Source organism: Bombus flavifrons, chromosome 8, assembly GCF_040668555.2.
Source record: "Bombus flavifrons isolate JBK064 chromosome 8, iyBomFlav1_principal, whole genome shotgun sequence".
Lineage (NCBI taxonomy): Eukaryota > Metazoa > Arthropoda > Insecta > Hymenoptera > Apidae > Bombus > Bombus flavifrons.
In genome coordinates, this window is record NC_138449.1 from 15,445,127 (window position 1) to 15,462,083 (window position 16,957).

General features: G+C 43.7%; 1 protein-coding gene across 1 annotated transcript in view; it reads left to right on the top strand.

Annotated features, from left to right (window-relative positions):
- The first annotated feature begins 250 nt into the window (after nt 1–250).
- The window catches only part of Oct-TyrR (Octopamine-Tyramine receptor), a 63,870-nt gene continuing 47,163 nt past the window's right edge, over nt 251–16,957 (top strand). The window contains exon 1 of the mRNA XM_069119183.1: nt 251–705. The gene's annotated coding sequence lies outside the window, so the exon portion shown is untranslated. The remainder of the gene's footprint in view (nt 706–16,957) is intronic.

Below are 16,957 nucleotides of genomic sequence, written 5' to 3' on the forward strand. Positions count from 1 at the left end.
TGATACCGAAAAAGAAGAGAACAGGAGAGAAGAATAGAAGAGGAAGAAGGGGGGGGGAGATGAAGTTAAAACGAGGCGATAAGGGTGAATGGTAAAGAGGTTGGCAAAAGGAGAAAATGAGGTGGAAGAAGAGAAAGAGAAGAAAGTAGCAGCAACGAAATAGGAATCGCGGCAGAGAAAGCAGGAGCGAAAGGGAAAAGTAAAAAGGAAGGGAACGTTTTTTTAGAAAATACCACCCCTCGCGCATCTTTTCCCCCTTCCCCTGTGGCCTCTTCCTTTTTCCTCGGCCCGTTTTTCCCAATTCTGGCAGCTCCGAGAGAAGAGTTTTGTTGGACAGGATTCTCCGCGCATGTGCCACGGGGGTGGCAGCCTCGAGGACGTAACACAAGCCGTAGACAACGAGAGGAAGTAGGAAAGAATGCAAGTGGATGCGAGCCTGTACGAGGAAGAAGGACAAAGAGAAGGGGTGTGCACGCGGGATAGAGAGGAGGGAGGGTAATACGTGTGAGAGTACCCTGAAGAGTGGCGTCGGTAGTACGTGGTGGGAGGAGGGTAAGCGCGAGGGGTGAGAGGCAACCGTTCACGTCTTTTCGACGTCGACGCAACCCCGTTGGCGCAGAATAGCTGCTCAGTGCTCGTCGAACGGCGCTGTGTTGCGACGGGACCATGCCGCCGCGCCCTGCAGCACCGATCAACCGATCTCAGGTACGCGAGACTCATTATCATTGCCGAGATATCGATACGCATATTATTTTTAGTACGACGTTTCTTCGGTTACACGGCTACCGGTGTTTCGTTGCCCTTAGCGTGGTTAGTGGTTTGCCGGACGAAAACGTGTTCCCCTGAAGATAGATCGCGTCTCATGGGAACGAGATAAATCCGTTTCGCGTGGCTTCCTATTGCTAGTTGTTCGCTCATCGATGATCCGTGTGACTCCGTGTGCCCGTCCGAAACAGAGAGAAACGTTCGGTCATCGTGATTAGAAGTGCGAAAAGCTGGCATTCGTCCGATAATCGTTCGTCGTTTCGCTCCACTTTCTTTTACGATTTCGTGCGGTTTAGTGGCGTGGAGAAGGAAGCACGCGTTGCCGGAATGGTTTTTTGGTGAAACTTGTTGTTCGTCACGCTCGCATATCCTCGTGTGTCCACGAGGATCGATCGACGAATCGATCCGATTCGTGCGTCGGTCGTGTACCACCTCCCATTGGAAAAGAGTAAAGTTTCAGCAAAGTTTGATCGAAACGCGATGACACGTCCGCTTCCATAATTCCGTGGGATTCGTTATGGGGGCTATGCGCAATCATCGACCAGCTATCGATTAATTGTAAAAAAAGAAAGAGAAAAATGTAGAAAACCGAGAACTCTAGAGAGGAAATTATTATCGTAGGAGCCAGATACGTCTTCAGTCGGTGTCCTCGTTTTTCAAAGAAAACCATCCTTTTGTACTCTTCTTACTCGACATTTGACATTCGTGATATAATTCTACCGCCTTTTATCGACTATGCTCCCACCGATTCCGATCGTACGCGCGGTATCGCTCTCATTTCCCTGGCGACTCGGTCGCTCAGTCGTTCGAGTAGTCCAACGAGACCCGAGAACCTGACGTCTTAATCTATCGAATCTTCGCCGTATCGCCAAAGGCAATCAGATACTTTTTCCAGAGTACGTACGAAGTAGTTCCTCGAGCAGTTTGCGGTTTCCGCTTACTCTCGTCTCGTTAGAGGTGTTTTGTATGCACGTACGCCGGGGCTACGTGTAAAATGATTAAAATCGTTGTACGTGTAGCCGCTCTTCCTCCGTGCGTGTATGCGCGCGTGTATGCGTGCGTGTATGCCGAAGATCAAAGAAACGTAGAAGGGATTGTATGACGGATTTCCAGCGAATTCAAAAAGGGACGCTTTTGACGAAGGTGTCGCTTAGGCGAGAGACGGTTTACCTCGTTTTCTCGCCAGTGGGAACCGATCTTTTTTCTCCTCGTTTAACGATTTCTATGGCATCGCGTGTACCGCGTGACTAGCTCAAAAGGGAGTAGTCTATTAATTAAGATACACATACAGACTCGTATATACGCGGCAGTTATTATTGAAATATTTGTCTCGAGTTTGCCGGAGAATGGTTACATTATTGGCAGAAAGTTTCGTTGCCCATCCCTCCACAATTTGCCTGAAGTAGGCAGTTTGCGTCTCAGTGGCCTGCGTTCGACGCTCTTGGCTTCCGGCGAAAAGTTAAATTAATGGAAAATGAAGGGAACAGAACTCATCGAAAAGTTGAAGTATTTAGTCGATCGGTTAAAGGTATTGGTTTTTCTTCGATTGGCCCGTAGAAGAAAAGGGGCTCACCTCTCTTTGACCGGCCGCCTAACTTTCTTACGTGAACGTTCTTACTCTTATCGGTCATAAATACACGGTCGTGGAAAAAGAAATCGCAAATAGAATTCAGGTTAGTTAACGCAGAGTTAGCAGTTTGTTTGGACGATGAAACGGTTTTCTGCAACCGATCGATCGAATTATCGCAGACTGATCAAAAAGTTTCTTAAACGTTGCGGCGATTTAATTCTACGGGGATGCCACTTTCTTCCTCGAGAACGCGATCCATATTTACGACGTATCGACGCGATAAAACCGGTTTACTTCATTCCTATTTATCCGCGAGACAAATAACGATACGACGTAATAGAAATAAGAAAGGCATTTTGGTCGAAACGATGATCGCGATAAAAGGAGATGAGCGCCTCTTCTCTTCGAATAATACACGTTGAACGTTGAAACGAAACGTAAAAGAGCATATCGTGGGAGATACGCGAGCTTCCTATACGTTCCGATCGTCTAGTTTCTTCTTACCTCGCAACGAAACCGCACGAAGAATTTAGCCTCGTAATCTGTTCCAAGTTCATCGTTGCTTTCGCGCGACCATCTTTTCACGATGACGAAATAAAAAGCGAGTACACGAAGAGAACCGGAAGCGATGAAAAAGCAACACATGGAAAAAAAGAGAAAATAGAAGAAAAACGAGCTAACATCTTGCTGTGTTTCTTTTTCGCTTCGTTATGCTTTAGGGATGATGCACACGGTCGTGAGTATCCCGAGCGCGACGCAGAATAGATATTTCATTGTTACGGGTTGGGATATTTTTCGCTGACAGGAAATAATGCTTGCCCCGTCTTGTCTCGTTAGGAGAATTCCTGTAGCCAACTATTCTTGCGTGTCGCTCGTGCGCGGTCTTCATGCCGCGCGACCGGATTAACGGTACAGAAAGAGCAGGTACTTTTCGGTTGGCCGGTCGCGGGAAACTGTATTCCGTTTCACGACGAAACAAAGTTCAGCTCGGCGCGACGTGCCGTCGCTTCGCTGTAGAAAAAGGCAGATAACGGACATAGAAAGAGAGAGGAGGAGAGTTTCACTCGATACGAAACTTCCGCTGGTCATTTGCGTGCCGGTTTGTCTTTCTAAGTTTTGCCACGCGAGCCAGAAGAAGGCTGCCGTATCGGTGAAAGAACTATAGCAGGGGTTGATGTTCGACGGAACAGGAATCGTTGTACCTTTCGTCTGCTTCTAGCTTTTTCTTTTTTACGACTCTTCACTTACGAGTTCGATGCTTTTAAAAAGCTACTCATCGTCCACCCAATATCACAGAAATACTATTAATCGTTGCTAGTTTCGCGTGTATGGAAATTTGGGATGATAAATTGACTCGTGATATGTGAATATTTTTCCCGTTAAACCGCGTTCGCCGCAATCAGAGCACGAAGTTTAAATCACCGTCCTCCCTTAATACCTTCGGGGTTGTTTAATAATCATTTCCCTCGACGGTATTTAAGCGTACCGTAGGAGGATTTCGCACGACGTGAAATTTTCAATAGGTTCCACGATGAACCGCCAGTGTTTCATATCGTGTTGCCGGATTGCGCGCGTCCGTCGCGTCGTTAGGCTTCGATAAATATGTATTCGTCACCCCTCGACTCTCTCTCTCTCTCTCTCTCTCTCTCTCTCTCTGGCTCTCTTCCTTTTTCTCTTCCCTCTGGTTTTTTCTCCTCTCTTCATGCGAGAGGAGGTTTTGCACAAGTGTTCCGAGGTGTTGGTGAATTTTCGCCTTGCAAGGGGAGAGAACGGCATAGGTTATTGATTATCGTGAATGGTTTTATAAATAACCGATCGTGTAGGAGCAAGCCGCCGGACGACGCGTAAATATCGCGCTGGCCGGAGTGATTCTTTAAAATCGCCGCGCCGCGCCATCGTGGAAAAAGCTGGCTATCGGGCCACGAGATGAAATCCGGCCATACGTTTGATCGATATCCTCGTAATTCGTCTTGAATCCTCATTTTGCTCCTATTATCTGGCGAACAGCCGCCTGGATATAAATACGTCAGGCTGTCGAGACCTCGATAGACGCTAGGGAAAACCTAAAAACCCGTTTTTACGTTGCCTGTTGTTTGCGCAACATCGTGGACAATATACAGGGCAGGGACAACATTGCGCTGTTTACACGGCTTATTTTCTGCCCATTCTTTTAAACTCGATCTTTCCGATTAACCGGCATTGCCACGATATTAAATTCTTTTACAGCAGCTGTTTTCTTGCTCTATCCATGGCAACTATGTTTCCTCCGCGTACATAAATACCGGCTACAGATTAAAAAGCATATTTTCTCTCTCGTTTCGTTTTCTTTGTCACGGGATAAGCTGACTGAATCTTTCCATTCTAATTTAATCGAGAGAGTGAATATCAATTTTTTATCAATTAACGGGACTGAAAGCCGTGAGCGCTTGTCGCTCAGGTATCCGCTCTTATTTACGTAACGAGTCGCGCTCTGTTAAATTTCCTGAGAAATAAGGACGTAAATAGTGTCGTGTTTTGCGTCAGTTAAAATAGCTTTAATAAGGTAAGTGGCAAGTCGAGTGTTTCATCGGCCGTTGCTAGATCATCGTCGATTGCACTCGAGCACGACCACTTTCCTACCATTGATTTTCACTCGATCTTCGGATTTGTGAAACCATTTAAATGGTATCGGACAAACACGTACAGTGTCCATCGTCCGAGGGTACCGAAATTGCCACGTTCCGTGGACAAACGCGTTGACACGACCTTTCCTCCGACGTATCAAACACCGAATCGAAATTAGTATCTTTCTCTGGTTGCACGACGATTGAGAAATAATCGATGCCGCGTCAACGTAAATATTTGCCATCCGACGAAACTCGTTTTTATCTATTCATATCGTATCCCCCTTTATTTCTCTTCTCGCTGTCGCGAAATTTATCGAATCGTTTATCCAATCTTACGAGACTAATTTCCTTTTTACTTAACCGAAAGAACGATATAGCAAGAAAGAGAAGATCAAAGAAATCGACAAAGAATTTATTATGACGCTCAAGTATATCGTATAATAATAGCGAGGAAGAAGAGACGCGAGCGTGGCGCAGTGACCGATCAGACGCGATCGCAATAACTCGTCGAAGGCTCCGCATTTTTCTATCGAAAAGTCAAAGGTACAATAGAAAGTCAATGATTTACCAAACTTTCGAGAGATGTATAAGTTCGCGTGACATTTTACCCGGTTAGAAATGAAACGGAGTATCTGACAATTTGTACTTGTAAGCATGTCGATGGAACCACCTCTTGTGAGTTTCTCTTCCGCCACGACAGAATTTCCAATAACGTTCCTTGTAAAGATAGAGATTAATAGTCGACGGTTTTGATCATGTTTCGTCTTTGTAACGGTATAAGATCACAAAAGCTAGCGGCGTTCTTCTTCTTTTTTTTTTTTTTTCTTTCTTTCGATTGGTGGCATGGGATATGCAAATGGCGGTCGACGTAACCTTCCCACCCTAATTCAACAAGCGGTCGCATAAATTTCACGTAATGGCAACCAATTACGGGGTAATAGTGTGATCGTACCTAACACCTACTCTGGTGGACAGGCCATAAAAGCGAAACGCGTGATTACACGGTTAAAGAAAAATTTACTCGCGAAAAAGGAGCTGTGTGTTAATCTTCTCGAGCGAGGCGTTCCTCCTCGCCGGAAATTCATTTTCTCTTGAACAGAAAGCTCTTTGCTCGGCGAGTTTCTTATTTATTCTCACTTAAGAAATGAATACGCGTCATACGCGGTGAATTCTTCGCGTAGATCGTTGGTACGTATTTTAAAAAACGCTCTGTTCTTTCCCATCGTATTTAATTTTCTGCAAGGTATCGCGTCGAAGTTTGGTCGATAGTCGACTTTCAATGGACGTTCCTATTTTTCGTCTTCTACCTTTCTTGTCTTCCCTTTTCCTTCCACTCTTTCTTCCGATAATTTCGTTCGAATCGTAAATGCAACGCTGCGTAAGATTCCCGGACGCTCTTTACGCTGATAATCCAGTCGCTTTAGAGCACCAATCGACAATGCTGAAAGCGTACGTAAAATGATTAATTAGAGTGCGAAGAGCCGTGACAGAAGCATGGAAGAACTGTTCGTCCCGTTTTGGAGAAGATTCCTTTTAATTAAAACGCGCGCTTCTACCGCTTGGCTGTTACTCTTTTTCTCGTCGCGTTTTTCGTAATCGTCCACCAACGTGTACAGGATAGTCGTCAGCTCGAAGAAGCGGTCCTCTATTCTACCACGTTGATCAAATGTTTATCATTTTACACGTTAAACACGCTGCCATCGACGTACAGCATACGTATCTTAAAAATGTCACAATTCGCAATCGATGTAATTCGGCTCGGTGCCAGAAGAACACGAGAATCGTGAAAGAGGAATTTCAGTGGCTAAAAATGAAAAATTACGAAAATTATATTTGACCATCGTTACTCAAAGTCCATTCTTTCGGTCAATCGTGTCCGCGCTAAATAAATAATTTTTTGTATTTCGAATAGATTTTTGCAACTTCCGAATCACACGTGCGATATCATCGTACATTTTCCCTGTTCCATCGTCAGCTGTTCGTCTTCGACGAAAATCACCTAGAAAGTAGAAAAGAGGTTGAATTTTCATCGGATTCTTTTTACCAAGCTGCACTTTACTTCGTAAGTAAGAAATTTCCAAGAACTTAAGCAAACGGGCTTGAAGCGTGTATTCAACCGGCGATAACGCGATCGTTTAAGTCACCAGATGTATCTATCGTCGTCGACCGATTCGTTGAAAGCGAGTCATCTATTGTAATCACACGACGCGTGAAAAATCTCTTGGATCTAGCGGCAGCTGTCTCGCCGTTGCCTTGAAACATTCTTCCTTTCGATCGTTGAAATGTTCTCTTTCAGCCGCGCCCCCGTCTTTCTCTTCAACACGCGATGCTTTCAACCTTCGCTTCGGCCAGATATTTCCAGAATGTACTGGTGCTCGTGTCGCGAACTCGCGCACTTTTCTAGAGGTTGCAAGTTTTCCACGTGTCGTCCCATAAATTCCCCATGGAATCGGTAATGCAAACGGAAACGCGTACCTATTGCGAATGACGGCAGCTTCGATTCCAATATCATTCCTTAACGACCACACGAGCGCCACGTTCTTCCGTATTTCGTTCAAGATATCTCGGTCTTGAAACCGCTGATTTTTCAGTTTCCAGAATTATTTTGGTCGAAATTTCGCGAGATAGACGCGCGCTCGAGAAATAGAGCAGCTTCTATGCGGCAGGGGACGCACGTACGTACACGATTTACGCACGGCCGATGACAATACGATGGAAAATTCGTGGCACGAGTATCGAGTGAAAGGGGGCCGTTGAAAAATCGATGAGACCATGGGGAAGAAAGGCTGACAGGTTGGGTCGAAAATGTTGCGAACACACTCGATTTGCCATTATCTCGGCACGGGGAGAAAATGTCACGCTCGATGCTCCCGTTATTGACGCGAAAGCCGTTCTTAATCGCGAATTTAACTTGTAGGAGAGGCCGGAGACCGAATACCAATCGCGTTCCATTTCCGTAAGTGCTTAATCGGTCGGAAATGAATCGCGATGTTCAATCTGTATCGAGACATCGAATCCCTCAAATATGCCCAAAGTATACTTTGACGGCGAATAGGATAATGGAAGGACATTGAAATCGATCATTCAGCTATACGGAATTTCAACGAATTTGAAAATAACCTATCTATTTCCACGAAATTTCCTTTCAATATTTCCATTCCAAACGTCTATTCGAAAATTCGTATTTAAATTTCAAAATAGATACAAATTGAACACCCTATGATGCGTTAAAGCAAATGTCGAGGGAATATCGTTCGAGGGGGATGTTTGCGGAAAAATTCATCTCGATATGGTCGCTTATCTGTCAGCCAACAGCCCAACTTTACCTTACGTATGTTAAGGAAACATTAATTTGTCTGCAAAAGTTTGTCTTTCATCGACGTTGCAGTATCGTATCGCAGTTGTCGATGCGTGCACGTCATCTTTGTCCTCGTCGATACTTGTCCTCTTCGTTTTCGCGGTTGTCGAAGGAGTGCGCGCTGGTTTCGTTGGTCTCTTGTAGCAACGGATGCACCAACGGCAGACTGGGATCTGGTTAGGACGCTGTTACGACGTACGAAACTTCTGGAGAAATTGCTCGATACCATCAGACGCGTCAACTCTCCGTTAACTTAAATATCAAACTTTCCCGATGATAACTCGCTGCCTTAACGTGATCAGCGTACGCGCACATGGTCCAACAGTGGCACGCGCCCTTTCTGCTTAACTTGTGCGTTGCTGCTTCGTTTGTGTGGCTACGTCAATTTCATTCATTAGTACTCGAGCCGACGAGTTCATAATTGCCAAACAGCTGCTGACCCGAGCATAGTCTCCGCGATGATTTTCCATCGTGTTTACCCGCGTAATTGACTGCAACACGTCCTCTGACATATCAAAAGATTCGATTAACTACGTTTACCCCGTTTGTCGAAGGTTTGCCAGCTATTTAGAACGGCAATTTATTCCTCGTCTTGTTCCCAGCGAAATTAATTACCGTAGAAATCGGACAGAATAATTTCGAGTGTCTAAAATTGCGCATTGAATACGGGAGAATTTGAACGAGGAGGCGAATTTGACGATTCTTCGTTCTGGAAAGTCACGAAGCTTCGTATAAGCGCGCATTGAATTTGCATAACTCGTTTTTGAATCTTCTCTCCTACGTTTCACCCTGTTGGTCCGGAGGAGCGTAAGAGGAGCGTAGCCAGCTACTGCTCGCTTTGACTTTGCAATTTGTTCGAAACTTGCGTCGTTCGAATCCTCGATGAGTTCCTATTTTTGACACACGGACTGCTCCATCTTAGTCGCTTCTCTCCCTTACACCTGGCGAGTCAAAGTTAAATCGCGTCTACCCTTCCAGCGATGGTTGTTTGTAAATCGATGCTTTGAACTTGAGGCCAGAGTCGCCAGCTCGCCGACACGATACCAAAAGGCCTTTACGTAATTAGAGAGCGACGAAAGGAGCATCGCCTCGTCGCTTATCCGTGACAACAGTTCTTTTCACATTTTCTCCCACGGACTTATTCGAACATGTTTCTACATTGCAACTTTCCTTCTCACTTTTTTCTAGTTTTATTATTTGAAAAGCGTAGGAGAAAGCCAGGCTAAGTCTCGCTTTCGGCTTTTCTGATATTTAAAAAACACTCTATACAAGTCTCGTGTCTCTGAACGTGACAAATCATTCCCCTTTTTAATTGTATTAAGTCAAAGCGTCATCTTTAATCACCAAATATCGTAAAAATTGGAAGATTAACAGAAGTGGACTCGTCGTGTTTTTCCAGTCTTCGTTCGCTACTGATTACGACCGTGTAGCGGCAAGCGAGCTAGAGGACAATTCAAATCATGTTGTTGTTTTGTCTCGGAGTATCAATATCAACAACGTAATGTGGTAACTTAAATGGGTCTTAGAGTAAGGACAAGTAATGACGTTTTATTTGGAGTTAAGTTTAGTTTAACAAGCAATACTCAATACAAAAAACGGATTACAATATCGTCGTACGTCTAATTATCATACCCGGCTCTCAACTTCCCGATTCATATTCTCCGGCTCCTCCACTCACGCTCTGCGGCTTCTCCACCGACTCTCTCTGACTTCTCAACTCACATTCTGGCCGTTCTAGCGTCCCTTTGTCTTTTCTCAGGCCCAGCACGTACGTGTTCCGCAGACGCTAGTTGCCAGGGTCACGTGGACCTTCTCTACAGAACTATACAATTGAAAGACCGACGACACATTGATGGACCCGACGGCGCCTCGGCTCTCGCGACATTGTTAACTCGATGTTTCTTAGGCCCTTTTCCACCATACTACAGTAATAACAAATAAACTGCGGGCAAAACGATGTCGCCGCTACGTGCACCGTCAAACAAAGACGAATTTGAATTTTCAGACTCTCCCCCGACCGGTATAAATAAACGGACGCGATCGTAAGCAGTTCAGTGTCTATCAGTTATCAACGAGTTATCAGCGATTTTATTTTGCAACTTATACACTGTCTTAGCGAATGCGTTAGTACGAGCGTCTTCGTCCAACATTATCTGTACTTATTTATTTAACGTTTTAAATATACTTGACGGTTTCAACAGCGAGCAATCTCGTCCAATAAATCTGACGATCAACCATCCTACGCAAGTCCTCAACAGTCGTGATGTTTGTCATGTAGCTGCAACCTTGGTAGACTTCACTAGCTTTGTCTTATCCGCGATTCGTTGTTCCAACATTTTTCAATAAGCGTAAATCGACGAGTGCGTAGTCGCGGCTGTGAGTTCGATTTCGCGGCAAATTTGCGACCCCAGCCATTATGAGATGTTTACCGCGTGGAATTATGGAATACGAAATAGTTTGCGTGCGCATGAGATTACAAGGATACTTTGGAAAATTAATGGCATGGAAATTAATTATTTCGCTGGTCTCGGTGAAACGAGTGATAAATGCCGAGTTTCGTCGAGTAGGCACCGCTTGAAACGCGTATTGCAAAACGCCTGGCTATGTAACCTTTCGCCAAGTTTTCCTTTCTCGTCGAACTTTCGTCTCTTAACTGCCGTATTCGACGATACAGTCGACGTACCGGGAAATTTTCATCAAAAATGAGCAGAGCCGAGAACCAGGCGGTTCCAATCCTTTTACTGCAAATTAAATTATCTTCGCGTTATATTGTTTGCCGTGCAAATAGCCAGAAGGCTGCTCATTTTTGGCAACCGAATTACCTGGGCTTATTTCGCGCCGCGCGCCAGCCAGACTCGATTTGCGTTCGTGAAAACCTCCAATTACTTCGTTTCTCGAATTCTTCCGTAAATTAACTGATACCAGCGACTGATAGAAACGGAACGATTTGAATCGAACGCGCATCGGTCAAAATTTTACCAGTCTCCCTTAGAATGTATTTTGCTGGGCAGAGTACGAGAACGAGAGTTCTTCGATTGAATTTTCTTACCGTAGTTAGTGAATTTGTTTTACGACACGATCGGGGATGCGAGTTATTTTTTACTAAGAACAAGCTTTAGAAAACTAGTTTTAGTTTTCATTCGGAAGCAGCCAGGTCACGAGTTTTGTTATTTCGTCGTAATTGGACGGCGGATTTAATTGCTCATCGTTTTCAATGAGTTAAAGAAGCGTCATAAATAATAAAGTGTATAAACTTCAAGTAATTGACTCTAACCAGAAGTCAGAATGAAATACTCGACGATAAACGCTTTTGATTATCTCATCAGCTGTTGGATACTTCGATAGGAGAGTCAACAGTCGCGTCCGATACAAATAGGCCTGTGGTGCTGTAACCGAAGGAAATAGAAGGATGAAAAGAGAAGATACAAATAGACAAGTGCATCTCGCCTTGGACCTACCGGTGACTTCATCGTCTACCCAGCAGACCCGTGCCTTGAACAATGGGATACTAGAAGTCAGGTCGGAGAATGTATTTGCAGGAAGGGATAATGAAGCAGGAGCTTTCGAGGATCGTGTTTTGTGTATCCATTTCTCTAATGGCTGGTGTAAGTCCACCGCCACAAGCGCTTATCTTACCTTGTCTTGCCGCAGCAACGTGTCACCAGCGATCAGGATCCTACTAGCATCAAATGCTCCAAACTAGTCTAAATCCTTATATCCTCTTTTCGTCTATTTTTCCCCAACTGTTTATCCAGACAACGTTTCTTTCCCCTTGACAAACTGCTCTCCGGTACTTTGACGACGTCGTACGTGTCAAATTAGCCAAGGAACAACCAAGGCTTGTTTACGCGGAATTGCTTCGTCTCCGCGGCGAAACTGTCAACTCGTATCTTTCCTCGAGCTGCATAGTTCGTTCGTCGAAATACGTTTCACTTTATGATTCGCGATCAGAGAGAGAGAGAGAGAGAGAGAGAGAGAGAATAGAGAGGCCGTGTCCATTCCAGCGACTATAAAAATAGTGAGAACGAGCGAATTTCAAGGACGCTGACTCTGTCCGTTTCCCTATTCGCCATAAAAGCCATAAAACTGAAACACCGTACATCGAAATGGGTATCTTGCGCCGTTTCGTCGATTATCCACGTTTTTCACTAAACGTTTTTCGAAACGGCCGCCCCACCAACTGTCCGTGAACTACCCCGTCGTTTTACTTAAGTTTGCCCGAGCTCGTTGAATTAGTAACGATCGACGAATCGTTCAGAGATCGGCCAGCGAGTTTTCAGCTCGTAATCAGAATCGAGAATATTTAAGGCGGTGCCCAGGACTTGTTCGAGATAAACTTCGCGAATATAAAGAGGAAGAGTTTATTCCGCGCATGTTATACGAAAGAATCGGAGAGATTGGCGGATAACGAACGCTGTAACCGATGAGACGCGCTTAGAGAAGGAAACTCATTACCGAAATAATCGCTTTAATTACTGGAACGCGTCTCATTTAAACGGATATGCACCTTTCAAAGCACCGCGTGATTACGTTGCTTGTCTGCTTTAGTTTTCGCGATCACCGTTCATCTCGTATTTCTTCCTTCTTTTCCTTTTTCTTTCTCTTTTCAAGTTTCTCGGGTAATTTATTACGCGCTATTGTTCTTCGCCATACTTGCCAGTAATGACGTTATTTCATAGATTGTAGATGGTGATTAATGTAGGTTTATCGATGAAGATCGAAACCAGGTACCTCCTGCATCTTCGCAAGTTTTTAACGTTAGCGATGTCTCGCAGGACAGAAGGAACATGAATTAGATTTACTTCCAGGCAAATGGCGGTTCATTCGCAAGCCATTTTTCATGCAGTCAGTGTGCTTTGTACAGTTGGGTCGAGTGTTAAATGGCAGTGTAATATATTTCACGATGGAACGTGGGAAACGTCAGGTTAAGCTTTTTTCCACACGAATCGAAGTCTGCTTCTTATGTTAAATGCACTTCCGCCAGTGAGAAAGATTAAATATCCGTTTAACGTACGATGCGAATGGATAGAAAAAGTTACTCGTCCGCATCGAACGTTCACAGACCAGAAGGACAAATTGTATTTAACTGGAATCAACGCGTCGATTAATTCGTCTTTTCAGTATACCCTGCACGACTTCTTCTCTTCGTCGTTTACAAGGAAAATCGTAACGACAATACGCGCGACAATTTTCTTTTTTCCACGTAAAAATGATCGATCGATCGTATCTGTCCTTTTTCTTCCAACCTTTGCTTCTTTCCGCTCGACGAACCACACGTGTTCCAGAGGAAATTGCGAGGAAGAAACACGTAAGCTAGTATCGTCACACAGATACATTTTTAGGACGCTCGAATGCTGCTTTCATCTGGATCCATTATCAGACATACCCTGTTTGGCCGGCAGCAATGGCATTGTCGTGACATAGCGGACACGAGATAAGTAGCGACCTATAATGCGTGTAATACGCACACTCCAACCAGGATAACGCTGTTAGTTGTTTCGATAAATATTAATTCTTATCGTTTTAATTTCTATTCAAGTTAGATGTATCTCACCGATGGCGTGTACACAGAAACGTAACGAGAAAGCTTAGACGTAGGATAGCCGATCGATAAATTATTAACACGTATGCGATCTTTCGAAATGTAAATTTTCATCGGACGTCGCGTGGTCGATGTAGCCGATTTAATGGTTGAACGTTAAATTGTGAAATCGAGTACCTAATTACGGCTTAGCAAGACACGTATCGGACATTAAGTAGTCAAGGTATGGCACGAGGGATTTGTGAGACGCAAGTAGCAACGAATCGTCAATGTCAACCGACCGGAGGTTATAACGCTGGGATTCGCCAGATGGCAAACAGTAACGAGGAACGTATCGTGGCCTGTCGTTTCTAGTTAGCGTTCGTTCGCCATTGAACGATACTTTTGCAACCGCGTATCGAAAATCCTCGTTCGTGTCTAGCCACGATGGAAATTCAGTGTCGCCGCGGCGACGTCCGACGGAAAAGACTACAGCGCCCGATGTAATTACAAGCTCGCATCCGGTAATTTAAATTTCACCGGACAGGATTAACTGCAATTTAATTCCGTTAAAAAAGTACTTTGACGTAGTTGATGCCCGTGAGCCTTTACGATGTATTAAAACGAAGCTTTCCAAGCTCGACAGAAAATATTCATTTCCCATTTCTCAATCTCTCTGCAGGTTCGACTTATCGATATAGCCCTTGATACTCGAATTACCAACGATTAGTTCATTTTCTCATTTATAGAAAATTTATAGAAAATTTATAGAAAATAGTACGACTGTTCGATACAGAGCCATACGTTCGATACAGATCCAATTCTTGTTTCCATATTCCGAGAATTCTTTCCTATTTCGATAATATAATCTTTCCGTTACTTTTTAAACAGCGATTTTTCAGCCTCTCCGTTGCTTCGTAAACGCCATTTCGTAACGACTAACGAAATAACGACGCTTCTTTTTGCGCACACCGCGTATTCTTATTTGGCGAATATAAACTAAAGAAAAACTGTACGAAAAATATATTTGTACAGCGATACCAGAGTTGGATTACTCGAAAGAAATACACGAGCCTGGGAATTTTGATAGGATGATACCAGACAAAAATCTATAAACCGGTAACAGCGAGCCGTGAAACGGTCGCGCTACTATTTTACGGACCTTTAGCAAAGAAATACGAGGGGAACGTCGGCGGTGCTGTGAACGTCTGTTTTCTTTCGACGCACGCTCTATCGAACGAAAAATTGTTCCATCGGACTGAGAAATTGTATCGACAGGTTCGCGGGTATGTTCTCGCGTCCTTTAGCGAATTTCGACAGAGTCGACAGACTAAATGGAAAAGGATTTCAAATGGAATCAATGATGATCCTCTTCACTTCGACGCTCGGATTTCACCTTTTTTCCTTTCTCGTCGTATCGTAACCGTTGTTAACGAAGACGAATGGAAATTACGAGAAGAGGATTAGTGTTTCGCTAATCTTTTTCATTCCGAAGTATCGCTACAATCCTATTTACGTTCGATACTCGCTCCATCGAGCGCGCATCATTTTCTATTTAGATTCTTCCATAAATCATGTCCCTTCTTTATACTTTCAACGATCGAAACTCGCGTTGTTTTATAGAAAATCGACGTGGAATAGTGGGTAGCAAGGTTGCCTCTGTTTATCGTCGAACCATCGAAATCGATCGGCAAGCCACGAAACGCGTAATAAGACTTTGATCAATCTGTCTTTCGATGGAATTTTTCAATGAAAATATTTGAGGATTTGCGGTGTCCCGAGGGCGCTGTTTCGTCGTGTCTCCGGGTTTTGGCCGTAGAATTTTGGTGAAGTGCATCGGTATCCGTCGATATCCCTTGTGTGTGTGTGTATGTGTGTGTATACATTTACGAGTAAATATGTTTGAGGAACGAGACCCAAGAGAGAGTTGCGAACCGAGACACGCGGGAGACGATTGCGCGCTTCGGGAACGATGTTCGAATAGTAAACATCGAGTGAATTTAACCCTGCTAAGATAGCTACCTCTCCTCGTATCAATCTTATGTTGACGGAACACTCTTTGTTCCGATCGATCGTTTGATCGATCACTTTCTATATTTTCATATTTTGTATATACGTATATGTATATTTAATATGTATTTAATATCTATGTGTAAAAAATGCAAGGTAATAATACAGAGAAGAGCCACACCTCACGGATTTCAACGACCTTTAAATAAATACGTACAAAGGACAACATTCTGAGCAACTTTTCCCTATACGTGTTATCGCCGTGACGCTCGGCCTTAATTTTCGAGATATTCATAAAAATAGTTTTCGTACTTTTTCGTTGGCTTTGGGATTATTCCCGTCGTCTCGTGGTACGATGCCTTTACACGTCTCGCGTTTATTAAACTTAATTCATCGATGCTAATCAGCTGTAATATAAATAAAATAAGATAAGTCAATGGATTACAGGTTGGGTTAAATTAATATCACTTTTCGTCTCACGGCAGCCGCTAACGCTAGCGTGATTTACTTTTTATTTCATGCGATCTTGCAAGTGTATCGTAAATTCTATTATTATCGTTTATTATGATTTATATCGATATCTTTTCTCTATTTTTAAGCTTTCCCTCTATAATTACAAAATATGTTGTATTAATAGTTTATCGTATAATTTTATATATTCAACGTTTCGCGTATTATTATTTTGTTGGTCTTGTGTATTGCGTAGAAGTTACTATACGGACCCATTAAGGACTAACGAAGGAAATTAGTAACGCGTAAAAGCTCTGCATGTACGTAAGAGGATTCCCCATGATCAACGAACGAATAATGGTTCATCGTGTTATAAATATTTGAGCATCTTCGAATTTCCTAAATTTGTGTCGTTCAGACAGAGGAAGAAATACCGTGGCGAGAGATATTAATGAAATCCTGGGAATTTCCCTTCGTAATCACAATATTAAGAAAGGGAGCTCGGTAATTAAAATTGTGCGGAGAAATTACAAATGAAATATCGCGTTAACGCATCGCTGCACCTTAACCAGTTAATTCTGTTATTTTTAACCAGTTTTCTTCCCACTCGTTCGGAGTTTATCATTCTCGGTATAGTGCGGGCTTTCCATGAAAAAAAAGTGGAAAAGGATTCGATA